This window comes from Centropristis striata, chromosome 19, assembly GCF_030273125.1.
Source record: "Centropristis striata isolate RG_2023a ecotype Rhode Island chromosome 19, C.striata_1.0, whole genome shotgun sequence".
NCBI lineage: Eukaryota > Metazoa > Chordata > Actinopteri > Perciformes > Serranidae > Centropristis > Centropristis striata.
Window position 1 is genome coordinate 17,556,909 of NC_081535.1, and position 13,542 is coordinate 17,570,450.

The window sequence follows — 13,542 nt, forward strand, 5'->3', positions numbered from 1 at the left end:
TTGGGTGTGTGCTTCACTGTACCAGCTCGTACCTGGCAAGACGTAAGAACCATTGTGCTGCTCTGAAGCCCATAATGCAGCATAATGGGAATATAATAAGAGGGTGTAAGCAGTGATGTAAATGTTGCTCAAAGTGTCATATCAGGTGATACAAGAGCATGAAGGGGTCTAATGTTCTCAAACTTACTACAGAGACAGCGACATATAGTAATATATAATGTTGAAGGTATCAAATAAATCCTTAAGCAGTGTTCAGTTGAATTTATTTCCTTCTTGTAACTTTAATTATGGAAAATGAATGCTTGGAAAAACAAAAACTAAGGCAAAGCATCTATAATCAATACTTTTATGAATAGTCATACTCATAGTGAATAACCAATGAGAATAATTATCAGCATTTCCCTTTGTTTTAATTGAGCATTTGAGCTCAGTGTCCAGCTTTTTGGCATGATAGACTGTTAAATATGGACGTAGTCGAAGTGATGTCACCCATAGGTTTATGCTTATCCAAAAAAAATTGATAAATGGGCACAGAGATGGATCGTGGGTGTGCTAAGGTGGGACAAATAAAGGTCTGGTTGCTGAAACAGGCCACCTGTTAAAGCAGCCATGTCCTTAATTATGCATAAATTTAATGGGTGAGTTGTCACCCCTCATACAATTGTCGTCAGCGAGGAAATTAGCTACAGAGACCAAATCTGTTTTTTCAAACCAGGCTGTAAACATGTTTATTTCTGGTGTGAAGTTGGGCGTTTTAACATGGGGGTCTATGGAGATTGACTAACTTTGGGAGCCAGTCTCAAGTGGCCTTTCAAGGAACTGCAGTTTCGGCACTTTCAGCTCTGGAGGTGGCAAAAAGAGAGCAAACATGTATGATGTTTACCCTTTTCACCATTTTAAGTTTTCATGCTAACATTCACAAATAAGCACTGAACATAAAGTAGAGTTGATGGAGATTTTACATTATTGGTGATTTGAGATAATGGTGCTAAATCATGGTTGCACAAAATAACAGGTTTGGTCTAGAAACTTTGACTTTACTTTCATCTTTGAGGTAGATCAAGGTTTGAACTGGTTAAATTTAGGCCTCAGCACATACCAACGTGTATTACGATTACAATAGCCCTGCCCTCCTGTCTGGATTTGTTTTCTGCAGGATCTTAGAGCCCAGACTCAAGTGCACTGCATTGTTACAGACATACACACCCAGCAGAGGTTAGATCGTTTTGTATCCAGTCTCCTTAGTCAAAATTATGTTCGAACACAGAGTCACACAAGGTTACAACGTGGCTAAGAAGCAATTGTAAATCATGCAACACTGCACTTTTCAGTCCGTGCAGCTAGATTCTCTCTTGTATTTATTATGTCTAATTCAGTCTGTTTCATTCAGGAAAAGTTAGTTGAGATTCTGCATTGTGAAAAACCAAATGTACAGTTCACACCTCCGAGATAAATAATCCCCTATAAGCACCTCTAAAGCTCAAAAATTAATAGTTTATCTTATCACACAAAAACCAAAGTGTAAAAACGTCAAGTTGTGGTTATTCATTAGTAAGCTTTACATTTTTGGCTGGACCACAGCAAGGCGAGGCCAGCCCTATAAAGTCTGTCACTGAGTCACTGAGTGATGAAGTTAAACCAGTGGCAGAGTGTTTGTAGTTTCTTATTGGCTGTTTCTCTTTTCACAGTGAATATGGTGCGACAGTGTTTTCTGCTGCTGACGTCTTTGCCTCTGCGATCAATCATCTCGTCTACTTCAATTTGTATGGGTTGTTGCTGCTTGGTCCTGTATTTGTATTTGTTTTTTTGTTTTTTTAGGATTTTTCTGTATGTTCTATATGTTATGAGAGGAATAGCGTAGTGTGAGCGCGGGCCAGGGGTTAAATTGGGATTTGTTCAATGGGGAAGCACTGTGGTTTCAGGGTTTCCATCTGTGTGTGCTAGCTAGTTCCTTTTTTAAAAATAATTTGATACCCCCTCTCCCACCCTCTAGCAGCCGTAATAATTATGAATGACAGGGATACGTAGTATGTAACTTGGAATTTGCACTCAGGGCGGTTGGGAGAGGTGGTGGACGAGTCAAACAGACGTCAGACTTTCACCCAGGAGAGCGAGATTCGTGTCCCATAAGAATACAAAAGTAAACGATGTGATTTAAACATCACACATGCCTCACTTTTTGTGCATGATGTTTTTCACTTCTGGTAGTCATGTCATCCTCTTAACTACTTCACTTTTGGCATTTGCATGCATTTATTTACTTTTTTAAACTGTCTTTTATAACGCCTTACCAGGAAGCTTTTTGCCCTAAACCTTGATCAGTGATTTTGTAGCTTAAATTCAATGAAACTGCAGCCTTTTTTGCACCATACGTGCATGTATAATGACGTGTGCAACTTTTAGAATGCTCCGCTCCTATCTGTACATTGCTCCACAAAACTCTCCTATGGGTCGTTTTGACAAAAGCACATAGGATCGTTATGGGTGGTATTGACAAACTACCTATTCTGCTGTTTGGGTTGGAGATAACATGTTTTTGTCTTTGTCTGAATTATTAAGGCTGAGAAAAGTCTAACAATAAATACATTGCTGAAGATGTGATAAGTTAACCGTTCGCTTAACAATTCTAAATAAGTTTGGACATTAAATTAAATTAAACAATGTGATAACTTGCCAATCCTTTTAGACTATATTTCTGTGTCATCAGGATGCTAGAAGAGTGTAGGTCCCGCCCCTAGCTCAATTTAACAGCTGAGAAATAAACATTAGAGTTATCATGGGGTGGTAAATGAACAGTGAAGGTTTCAGTTGGTCTGTGAGTAAATGCAGCTGCAGCTCCTCAAGACCCAAGTGAAGTAAACAAAGTCTCTCCTGACCACAACCTGGAAGCTGCAGCAGAAAAGTTATCTTATTAAGTTTTCTGTGAGACCAACATTTGAGGCTGTGGGCATGTTCATTATTATCATGGGATGCAACCTAGGTCTGCTCTGTTCAACAAAGTAATACAAATCATTGCCTCTCCACTGTGCACTGGTGACTGAAATAAGACACCATAGAGGAGTATTCTTCAATAACTGTTAAAAATAGCATCATAATATTGTTGAACTAGTTAACTTACAGCAGTCCTCAATTATTTGACTCAAATGTACAACATCCTGATTGCAAAAAAGTTACTGTGCTAAGTGTAAATATACAAAAACAAGTTTCAGTTTTCACATAAACTAGACTGTCTTATTTACTTATTCCTATTTGCATTTTAGACAATGTCCCAACTTTTTGGAATCAGGGTTGTAGTTACACATAACATAATTTTAAGAACAAATATTACTGCATCACAACTACACAACAGAAAATTGCAAAAGAACATTTAATACCCAGGACACCTGTTTCCAGTCTTTATGCTAAGCTACAATAACTGGATGCTAAACTGGCTGTAGCTTCAAATTTCACTTGAAGATATAAGATGTTAAGCTTATTCTTAAAGCCAAATGTGTCCAATAAATAATCTGTTTTATTTTAGATGACAGCTGCACATTTAATATTCTGTCTATATATGAATAATGTAAACTGCATTATTTTCATGAGAGTACCCCAGAAGGAAAACTCTATAGGATTTCTGAAAGGGCACACACATATACAAGGCCTTAACACCTTAGGTTTAAATCAATATAAAGTTCACACAAAGTCCAATCATGAATCTTTGAGATTGTCCTGAACTTCTCCTCATACTGCTTAGAACAACGTGATGGGGTGGTTAACAGTCATTAGCATAAATCCGTTGGCAAGGTTTACCACCCTGTTAATTACTGGGGCTTCTCAGAAACTTAAGCAAGAGGAGACACATCAAGGGCAGTGCAGCAGAGCAGAGGCAGACTTTTGAGATTTTTGAATTTCTCTTCAAATTAAAAGTGAATAATCTTGTGCAAATTCTGTTTTTGTATAAACAAGTTTTCTCCACGGCATGCATAAATATTACCTCCAACACTGATTAGAATCAGGATTTTTTAATTATGTCTCTGAAGCTGGGGTCTAGTGTACAAGACTACCCCCTTTGAATACAATAAAGAAACAGGCTTACAGTGCACAAAGCAACAACTCTAAGTTACACCCACATGCTTCTGTTGCTTCCATCCTGCCACCTGTGGAGTGGGTGTGACCATCCAATCCACCAAATCTGTCAGATAGACCTGTTTCTGCTCGCGGGCCGTGCTTTGGGTGATGGAATCTGTTTTATGAATAGCTTTTGTTGTGTCGTGAGATTTCTTGTTATGCTGTAGGCTCTGCTCCTCTCCCCACACAGTGATCAAAAACAATAGAGAGCTATATAAGAACCATCATTCAGTATGCTCTGACAGAGACATGTTTAAGGTAGACTGTTGATGCTTAGAAATAAAAAAAAAGCAGAAAGAACATCTTTTTAAGTATGTTTTATGTGGAAGAAGATCTGATCTTTGGTGAGAAATTAAATTTTATTTCTTAGAATAAAGTAGACAGTCTCAGTTGCTTAAATATGGTCCTAAAAATGTCAGCAGAAAGGCGAGAAATATGTGGGTTTTTTTAAAGTATTACCTTGAATTACCTTGAAACATTACTGACAGCACCATCAAATCCAACCTGTTCAATTATTTTAAAAGTCCCTCAAATAAAATAGAGCTTTGCCATTGTACTTCTCTCTTACATGCAGCATATAGGTCCACCTTTCTGTTTCTGTAAAAAGTAAAAAATGGGTCCATCAAGCTAACTAGAACTAGAGGCAGTATCGTGGGTCAGAGGTGTGTAGGTGTGTGTGGGAGATGTCAGTTTGCAAAAACATCTCTTAACATTATCGGCAGCTCTATTTTTTCGCTTACAAAGGTTCAAACATATGTAGATATAAAACACGTAGCCTACCAACTTTTTTGTCCTCTTTCACCTCCTCTGTGAGTGGGGGGTGTTCCACATGAATGATCCTTTGACCTGCAGACGTTACAGTAAGTCCCATCATGACAATGTATTCCATGCAGGAACTTTATTGGACATTTAAGTGCCCTAGATTGTCATTTCAGGGTCACCTATGACATTCTGGGGGACCCAAGCAGAAATTTTAATTGGCGTTCTCTTCATGCAGTTAGCAACTTTCTTGAATATTCCTAATGTCAGATTTAGAATAAGAAAAAAGTAACTGTATGTGTAACTTTTTTTCTCAATTAAAAAAATAATAACAAAGGTAATACATCTGTTAATAACCCAGAACTACACAGGCCAAACTGTACAGTCCACCAACTCATACTTAGATCTCATTAGCTGTGTTTTCATTCACATATTTCAATGCACATTTTTTGAAGTATCACATTAGAAAAGCTGAATTGAAACTGCTAAATTCTGTCAAACTTCCACAGTTGTTAAAAAAAAAGGTTTTCAGTTTAATTGAGGTTATTTCTGTCTTTGTTGAAAAAGAGGTAACAATCTAAATGGGATATATGGTAGTGCTTTTGTGAAATAAGTTCTGATATAGCAAACCTTTAACTCACATTACTGATCAGCTGTCTTTCAAGATATTACATTAATTTGTCTTTGGACATCGTGAAACATGGCTAATACTAGCTGACATGAAAAAAAAAACACTTCAAATTTGCCCAGTTTACCTCTCCCTATTTTTCTCTCGTAGATGGGATTGATGGCCAAGATGACCTGTACTGTTTCCGGTTTGCAACCTCTACTTCTTCTGCTTCTATTTACCGGCGTGTTACAGCCATGTGTAGCCCATAGCACAAACTTCACTCCAAACCAGTTGATGGAAACGTACCTTAATTTGCACATCTTAATTTGTTAAAAAGACCAAAGAGTCATACTAACGGGTCTGTTAGGCAAGCATAGTTGTGCTAAATGCTAAACTAACTACATCCACGATGCTAACATGGTCACAAAATCAGACATCTTTGCAGCTTTACAGTGGCATTGGATTCTGATTTACTGACCTCAACCAAAGCTTGCTGTAGCATCAGGTGTGCTGTGTTAGCATGAGCAGCTAACACTGTTTGAGAGCAATACCCCAACAGAAGAAAATGAAGGTTTTTTGGTAAAATCATAAAAATGTGGAATTGATTTTTACTTTACATGTTAGCTCACCCACCCTGTTATTATTATAGCATACCATTACTCATCAGCAATTCAAAACAAGGTCACCAAGAACCCTTCCCATAGACGCCACCATAAGAGGCGCCACAATGATCATCATAGAACCAGTTTAACTGAAACAGTAGTGGGGAGGAAGCCAACAGTACTCAAAAGAAAGAGGTGAAGAAAGAGGAGGGCAAAGGCGAGAATGAATGAGAATTACAGAGCTCAGCTGAAGAACATCGTCTTAAAAACAGTCTACATTGGTCTGACTAACTCTGACCAGCAGAAAGTTGCAGGAGGTCGCACAGATTCTTCATCTTACATTTTGCCAAAGGAAACAAGAGTATTTTGGGAGGAAGGGATCATGGCACTTAAATGTGGCAGCACAAACAGAAGAACAAGCACAAGTGAACATTGTGTTTCCAGAGCATAACAGGCACTCCTCAAACACTGCTTTGTTTTATGTGCCAATATTTACGACTTAATATGTGCAGAACATTTCAAACCTGTAAAGTACATTGGCATTAAACTGATGAAAGTGGCTTCAGAGCTTCTATGCATGTCACTGTCACCTGTCAGCTAAATATAAACTCAGGTCTTTTCATCAGTATGGAATGGATACGCATGCGAATAACACATAAACTACTGGAACATAGCCTTCCGAATTTTCTGCTTTAATCAGAGATTTGCAATTACCCTTTAAACCAGTTGGAACCAGCTGGTCAAGACTGGTGCTTCTCCATTCTGATGCTTCGATACCATTATTCTATATTTGGAATTTTCTGGTTTTACTTGTATAACAGGAGGAGAAGGATCTTTATTCCAAAATGCCTAGGTACTTTCTTCTGTTGTCTCTGCATCACTGTAGACATACAGCAGGTGGAAAATTAGGGCATTTCCATCCATCAGGTAATATTCTTATCCAATTTAGCTGTTCATGTCCTGCTCTCTTAACATTTCTATTTGTTTAATTTCTGACAGCGTCTAAATCAAACAGCCCTTAGGACAAAGGCTAAGTCTGCAATGAATTAACATTACAAAATTAATGGCAGTGAAATGCTGGATTTGTGGCTTCTTTGTCTTTGAGCTCATGGACTGAAAGTGGTAGGCTTCCTCTATCTTCGGTGCGGATTACCATTTGCTGTATCAAAGCCTTCATATAAAATCTGACACCGCACTGGCAACCCTCCACACAATAACTGCATATGTACTGCCAAGCACACCAAACGGAGCGAATGCAGATATATTTCAAAACAGAATACAGCAGTATTTACTGCAGGCTTACTTCCATACAGAAGCTTAGACGTTATGTTAAGGAAGGATTTGTATTTATTAAAATCTCAGGCTGAAATTATCTTGTTTCAGAAATGTATTGCCCCCTTTATCCAAATATTAGAGTATAAAAAAGACTAATTCTGTGTCTTAATTTGGGTACTTCCGTTAGTACATTTCCTTGTAGTACACTGTGTACACTATGTAGTGTAATGCATAGTGTGAATTTTCAACAGGGTAGAGTTGCAATCACCAACATTTGACTGCGATTGTCGCCAACCAAAATATCTGCTAGTTTGTTTTGCTTACTTGATAATTGCATTAAAACTAAATAAACATCAACATGATTTTACTTTTACTTACTTGTGCAGATTGGATGGCCTATCCTCCAAAATGGTGGCCACCGAGTGTTAGAAATGTCAACAGGGGCAGGTTAGATGGAAAATCATAATGAAATTATTAGAAACGTGTTTGAAACAACCATTTAGCAGCTGGCCCTCATTAGAGAAAGTAAAAAAAAATTCAAAGTCAAAATGACTTTATTTATCCCCTAGGGGAAATTCAGTTAGTTTGTTAGCTCTTGAAGAATTAGACAGCCTGATGGCTGTAGGGACCCTTGACCAATGTGTTCTTTATTTTTTGTGGCCTTTAGTCAATTTTTTGGCTTTTAAGACAGGAACGGGATGGGATGGGTGTAATTCTTCCAGGGCAAGGATGGGATAGGAATTTTTGTGGAAGTAAGATGGGACAGAAGTAAAAGTTCCACTCCCTTGTGTGAATGCATTGTGTACTCAAAGTAACGCGTATAAGTCTAGAAGAATGCAAACTGAGTCTACACTCATTCTAGTGGCTTTGTCTTTGAAATATTTACCAGGTTTGCCATCTTGGTTTTGTGTTTTACTGCTAAGATTTGCTATTTCGCTCTTAACACAAGGTTGATGTAATTAGTTTTGCAGGTATTTTGTCATTAACCAAATTGGTGCTCGATTAAAAATTAAGAGATTCATCCTGATGGGAGAATAAATGTGTGTACAAAATTTCATTGTATCCATACAAGAGTTGTTGTTAAATTTGACCTAAAAATGCCAGCGTCAACCTCATGGTGGCATTAAAAGTCAGGGGATCACCAAAGTTATTAGGATTCGTCATTTGGGAACCATGAATATCTGAACCAAATGTCACAGCAATCTAGGGCTCTGCGATATATTGATATAAAAAAAATATATCAATACATTTTTTAAACGTGATATAGAATTAGACCATATCGCATATATCAATATAGTTTCTATAGTTTCTTTTTTCTTTATATATAAATGATGCCCTTACTAGGGTCTCTCTTTTCTCATATTAATATATTTATTTCAGAAAAAGATTTGCCTATTTTATTTCATAGGCTATTTTTATTTAAGATTTTTTTATTTAAATGTGCACTTTATGGAGCTTTGATTTTTTTTTAAAAAGGGTAGTCCTGTTATACAGTGTTTACGTTCACTTAAATAAAAAGTTTCAATAAAACTACTTGTGACATTTGATTTTGACTAAACATTTGCTCTCACTTTGTGATAAAAATATCTGGATATATATTGTATATCGATATTCAGCCTAAAGATATCAGGTTATGATTTTTGGTCCATATTGCCCAGCTCTACAGCAATCCATCCAAAAGCTGTTGAGATATTTCTCTGGACCCAAGTGGTGGGCCAGGGAACATGTAGTCAGGCCTGGGTAAAATTATCTTCAAAATTTCCACATGTAGTTTGTGCCTGCATGTACTAACCCTAACCCTAAATTCAGTATACAGTATTCTTACAGTGTATTGAATAAAGCCACAGTCTGAGAAACAGAGTAATTAGAGTGATTTCTACCAATTTGTAAGTGCCTGTCTGTGTGACATGTTTCATTGTATTTCATTTTCCTGTCAATCTAAATCATCCAACTTGTGTTAAACTGTAAAAGAAACCCTATAATTAGTGAACAAGTGGAAGAAAGCTAGAGAAAGAGAATGACAGAAAGGAAGTAGAGAAAGGTGGAGAAGAGTTCGTGTGAACCAGTCTTGCCACTTCAGGGGCGTAACGCTGGTGCAGCTTTTGTGAGAACCGTCGACACTGCCCATCTCTCAACCCCCTCCACCTGTCTTTCACCAGATCCATTCCAACTTCCCCCACCTCTCTTCCTCTCCGTCTCTTTCTCTCCATCCCCTCCCTCTCTTCCAGCCGGCCCCACCACAAAGCCCCACCCACAGCATGAGAAGACAGGGAGAGGAATATGATCTAACCACGCTCCCAGAGATATTACCTCAGCAGGCACCCCCTACACACACATGCACACACAAACATACACTCCTACCTTCCCCTCTGTCATACCCATACCCATGCACTCCACTCCCCCACTCCTCCTCCCCAGCGTTCCCTTCCCTTGCTCCCCCTGATCTCCTCCTCATCCTCCACTCCCTACAACACTGCTGCCAGGCCGTAATGTTTTTCTTAGCCTCTCCTACACACTTTTCACACAGTTTCCCTCTCCCTCAACATACAGCAACATCCCACACACCCTGGGCCCAGCTGACCCACTGAGAGAGGAGGTGGGAGAGCTTTGGGTGGGCAATAACGCCATCACTGAGGGACAGGCAGTGTGGCTGTTGTACTAAAAAAAAAAAACGACTGACGAAGGTTTTTAATCAGCAGGAACTGTGAACATGATTCCACGCTCGTTCGCTCTGCTTTCAATGAATGAAAACATTTTTTTAGGGTTTCGCAAAGCATCTTTTCCCGGTTTCGATCCCTCTACTGGCCCACATTTTCTGCTTATTGTGTGCTGTTTTTGCAGCAGTCTCGTCAAGGCAGTGATGATGTGGGGTTGACAGGATGTGGTGTAGGATTCATTTCTCTCTACAGAGAGAGAGACAGCTTTAAAGGTTAAGGTGTCTGTTTTTCAGCAGGTCTCAGTACCCGCCATCCGTCTGTTGTGGTTTTCTCAGTAGGGTCCTTAAACAGAAACAGCATCCATCTGTGGGTCTCAGCAGAAACACCCCCCATGGTGTACATGTGACAACAACTCTGGAGAATGAGAGGGAAAGCTGATTGCCACAAGTCTGCCCTCTTCCCATTGTCTGTCATAATATAATTCAGTTAGTTGGGAGTTTTAGTGTCATGTTAAATATTTATTTTACAGCCTACAAACATAGGATTAGACAGCTATAACTATATCACTATATCTCAAACATTATAACAAAACATCTCCTGGTAGCAAATATACAACAGCATCGATCATAGCATTAGTCATGTTTCCATCAACAAGTTACTATGTGGATATAGAATATTCGCATGAGAAAAGCATGATCGAAACAGGAGATGGAAACACTTTTTCCGAATAAGTTATGACGTAGCAATCATTTTAACTCACGCGACTGATCAGCTGTTTCCGCTCTGCTGCTTTGGCCTGCTGAATCCAATTCCTGAAGACCATTTTCTCTCGTGGGTGGCCAGAGTTGTCCGATTAGTAACCTCTTTTTTGTTGTTTTATCCCTCTTGCGCAATCTCTACTTCTTCTCCTGTTTACTGACACATTACAGCGACACATTACACTTCCACTTTCTGATGAAAGTCTGTTTATGCAGCTTTATTTATTCGCTCTAAACCAGCTGATGGTCCCTAATTCATATTTTCTTCAATGCGACATTTCAGTCATGTAGTGACATGTTTATGTGTCAGATTTGAAAGAAAATGTGCACTCAATAGCAGAAGAAAGAAAACAAATGCAATTTGTATATTTTGCATGTAAACAGCTATGAAGTAAACTGTGATGGCAAGTGAAGGTAAAATGATTAGTTTAAAAGCACTGTAACAGTGGCTCCAAGCGATTTGGAAGAGAAGTGTGGACCAAGAGGATTATATTTTGATTAGCCCTGTTGTGACTTAGGTGGACAACAATCAACTGAGCAGAAGAGCTCGTGGCCAGTGAAGTCTAGAGGTGCTGGTCCTTGTGGTGCATGATAGTTGTGTGAAAAAGCTAAAGAACCAGTTCTTGGGCTTCGTACATCGTGGCTGTGGCTGTCAAAACTAAATATTCTTCTCATGAGGAATAAACTGCCTCCCGCGTTAACAGCTGAATAGGGTATGCTCCTGTATTTATTTATTTTTTTAAAGATATTTTTGACCAATATTTGGTAGTGGCAGAGAGACAGAGTGAAAGGGAGAGACAGAGGGGAAGACATGCAAGAAGGGGCTCCGAGGCGACTTGAACCAGGCCTGCTTCTCCAAGAACTGAACCCTAATGGTATGTGCTCTACCAGGGACGCCCACTACTGTATTTTAACACCAGTTTAACTCAGGTATATTAAAAATACAGAGAGCTTTCCTGCGTGTCGACTCGTTTGACAGGGGCTTGAATGTAAGGGACTTTCATTTATATGTAAAAGTCTCGCACTCTAGCTTTAAGCTGGACCTGTGCTTAAAATAAATAAACATATCTATATTTACTTTGGCATTAACTCACGGAACTGATTCGGTTTTATCTGAATTTAATCAAATCCTTTAATCAATTTCAGTCTGGACCAAAGTGTTATACCAACTGATCACCATGCAGACAGGCTTTGCCGTCCATAGCTCCATACTTTAAAATCAAATTTAGTCTTTATCTCACTACACAAAATATGTTTTAGGTTACCAGTAAAATTAATCTATTTTTATGTATAACTGAGATGCCACGAATCTGCATTTCCTCCTCCAGACTCACATATTTCGTCCAGTTCCAGCACTGAGAGGGAAAATACCAGATCTAATGTGATAAGAAAAACATTTAGAATATTTTCACATTATGCAGTGCTGCTTCATCAGAGGTCAGATTCAAACTCATAGCTGTCTAATTAACCAGTGGCCAAAAAACTACTGCCAAGAGTGGCTGTATTAAAAATGTTTGTTTTTTTCAGTTTCCAAAAAATGTGATGTTTTGCTCTCTAAACAGAAGTGCGTGGCGTTGACCTCGGATCTACGCAGCAGCCAGTTTGGGCAGCTTATTTTATTCAGTGATTATTATATAGTGGAAAAACAAATGGAATGGAAATGGAAAACAATTTTTTTTTTCACTATAAATCACATTTTTTCCATATTTCTCACTGTCCATCATATTGTTTAGATTATTTCAATTTGGTTTTGCACATATTTGGTGATTATGATAGGGTGAGTCAGTACAGCCACACATTCTTCAGCTAAAATACTCTGAATGTACACACTGTAGGGCAACCTCAGGTCCCTGGGGAATGTAACAAAAAAAAGAGACAGAGACAGAGAGTGAAAGAAGGATACAGCACTCCTTCATGATTACTTGTTTACTGTTTTCCAGATTGAGCCAGACACATGCGGGACAATATAAAAGTATAAAAGTGAATGATAATAATCCCCCTGGTCTATCAATATCCACATATTCATTATGGCCAGTAGAGAGGAGAGGGCGCTGGTCAGTAGAGGATTGTGGGTTTTGCAGTTCAGAGCAGCTAAAATAGCCATGCCACTGGTGGGGCATGTGACTACAGGGACCAGAGGAGCTCGGGAAGCGTCCTGGCAGGGTTGATGAAACCACACGCTGACACAAATGACTGGCCTCGATGCCTTTCATCTCGACGGGGAATCAGAGGCCCTGGTCAGAAACAAGCAGGCAGTTACAGGCCACAAAAGCACAAGTTACGGGTGTCAAGCCATGCTAGTGAGAAGGAAAAACACACACTGCTGAAAGGACAGGAAATGTTTTATTTAAACATCTTCACGGTAGCTTGATTGAGGAAGATACTTGACTTTTATTGGACGACATACAGCGCCTCGGTTGTCATCAGTTCATCAAATGGGAGTGCACATATAAAAATGATTTAATGTACATTCAGAATGTTGATTATCTGACTTAGACATGCTGAGAAAGAAGCCTCATGCTGAGAGTTAGATGATAAGATTGATTTGCCTCTAAATATTTGGTTACATAACCCTTTGAACCCCAAATAATTTAAGAGATTTTTTTTCTCCCGTGAAACTTTACTCACTGAGGCCTTGTTTTTCACTGCAATTTTTGTCAAGCCACTGTTGGTCTGAGCCGAGTCAATTATGGCTTTCCAGCTTAACTTTTAAAAGATCTGGTTATTTCAGTTTATTTTTGGCATAATTAAAATCAGACCAAGAGGGTCAC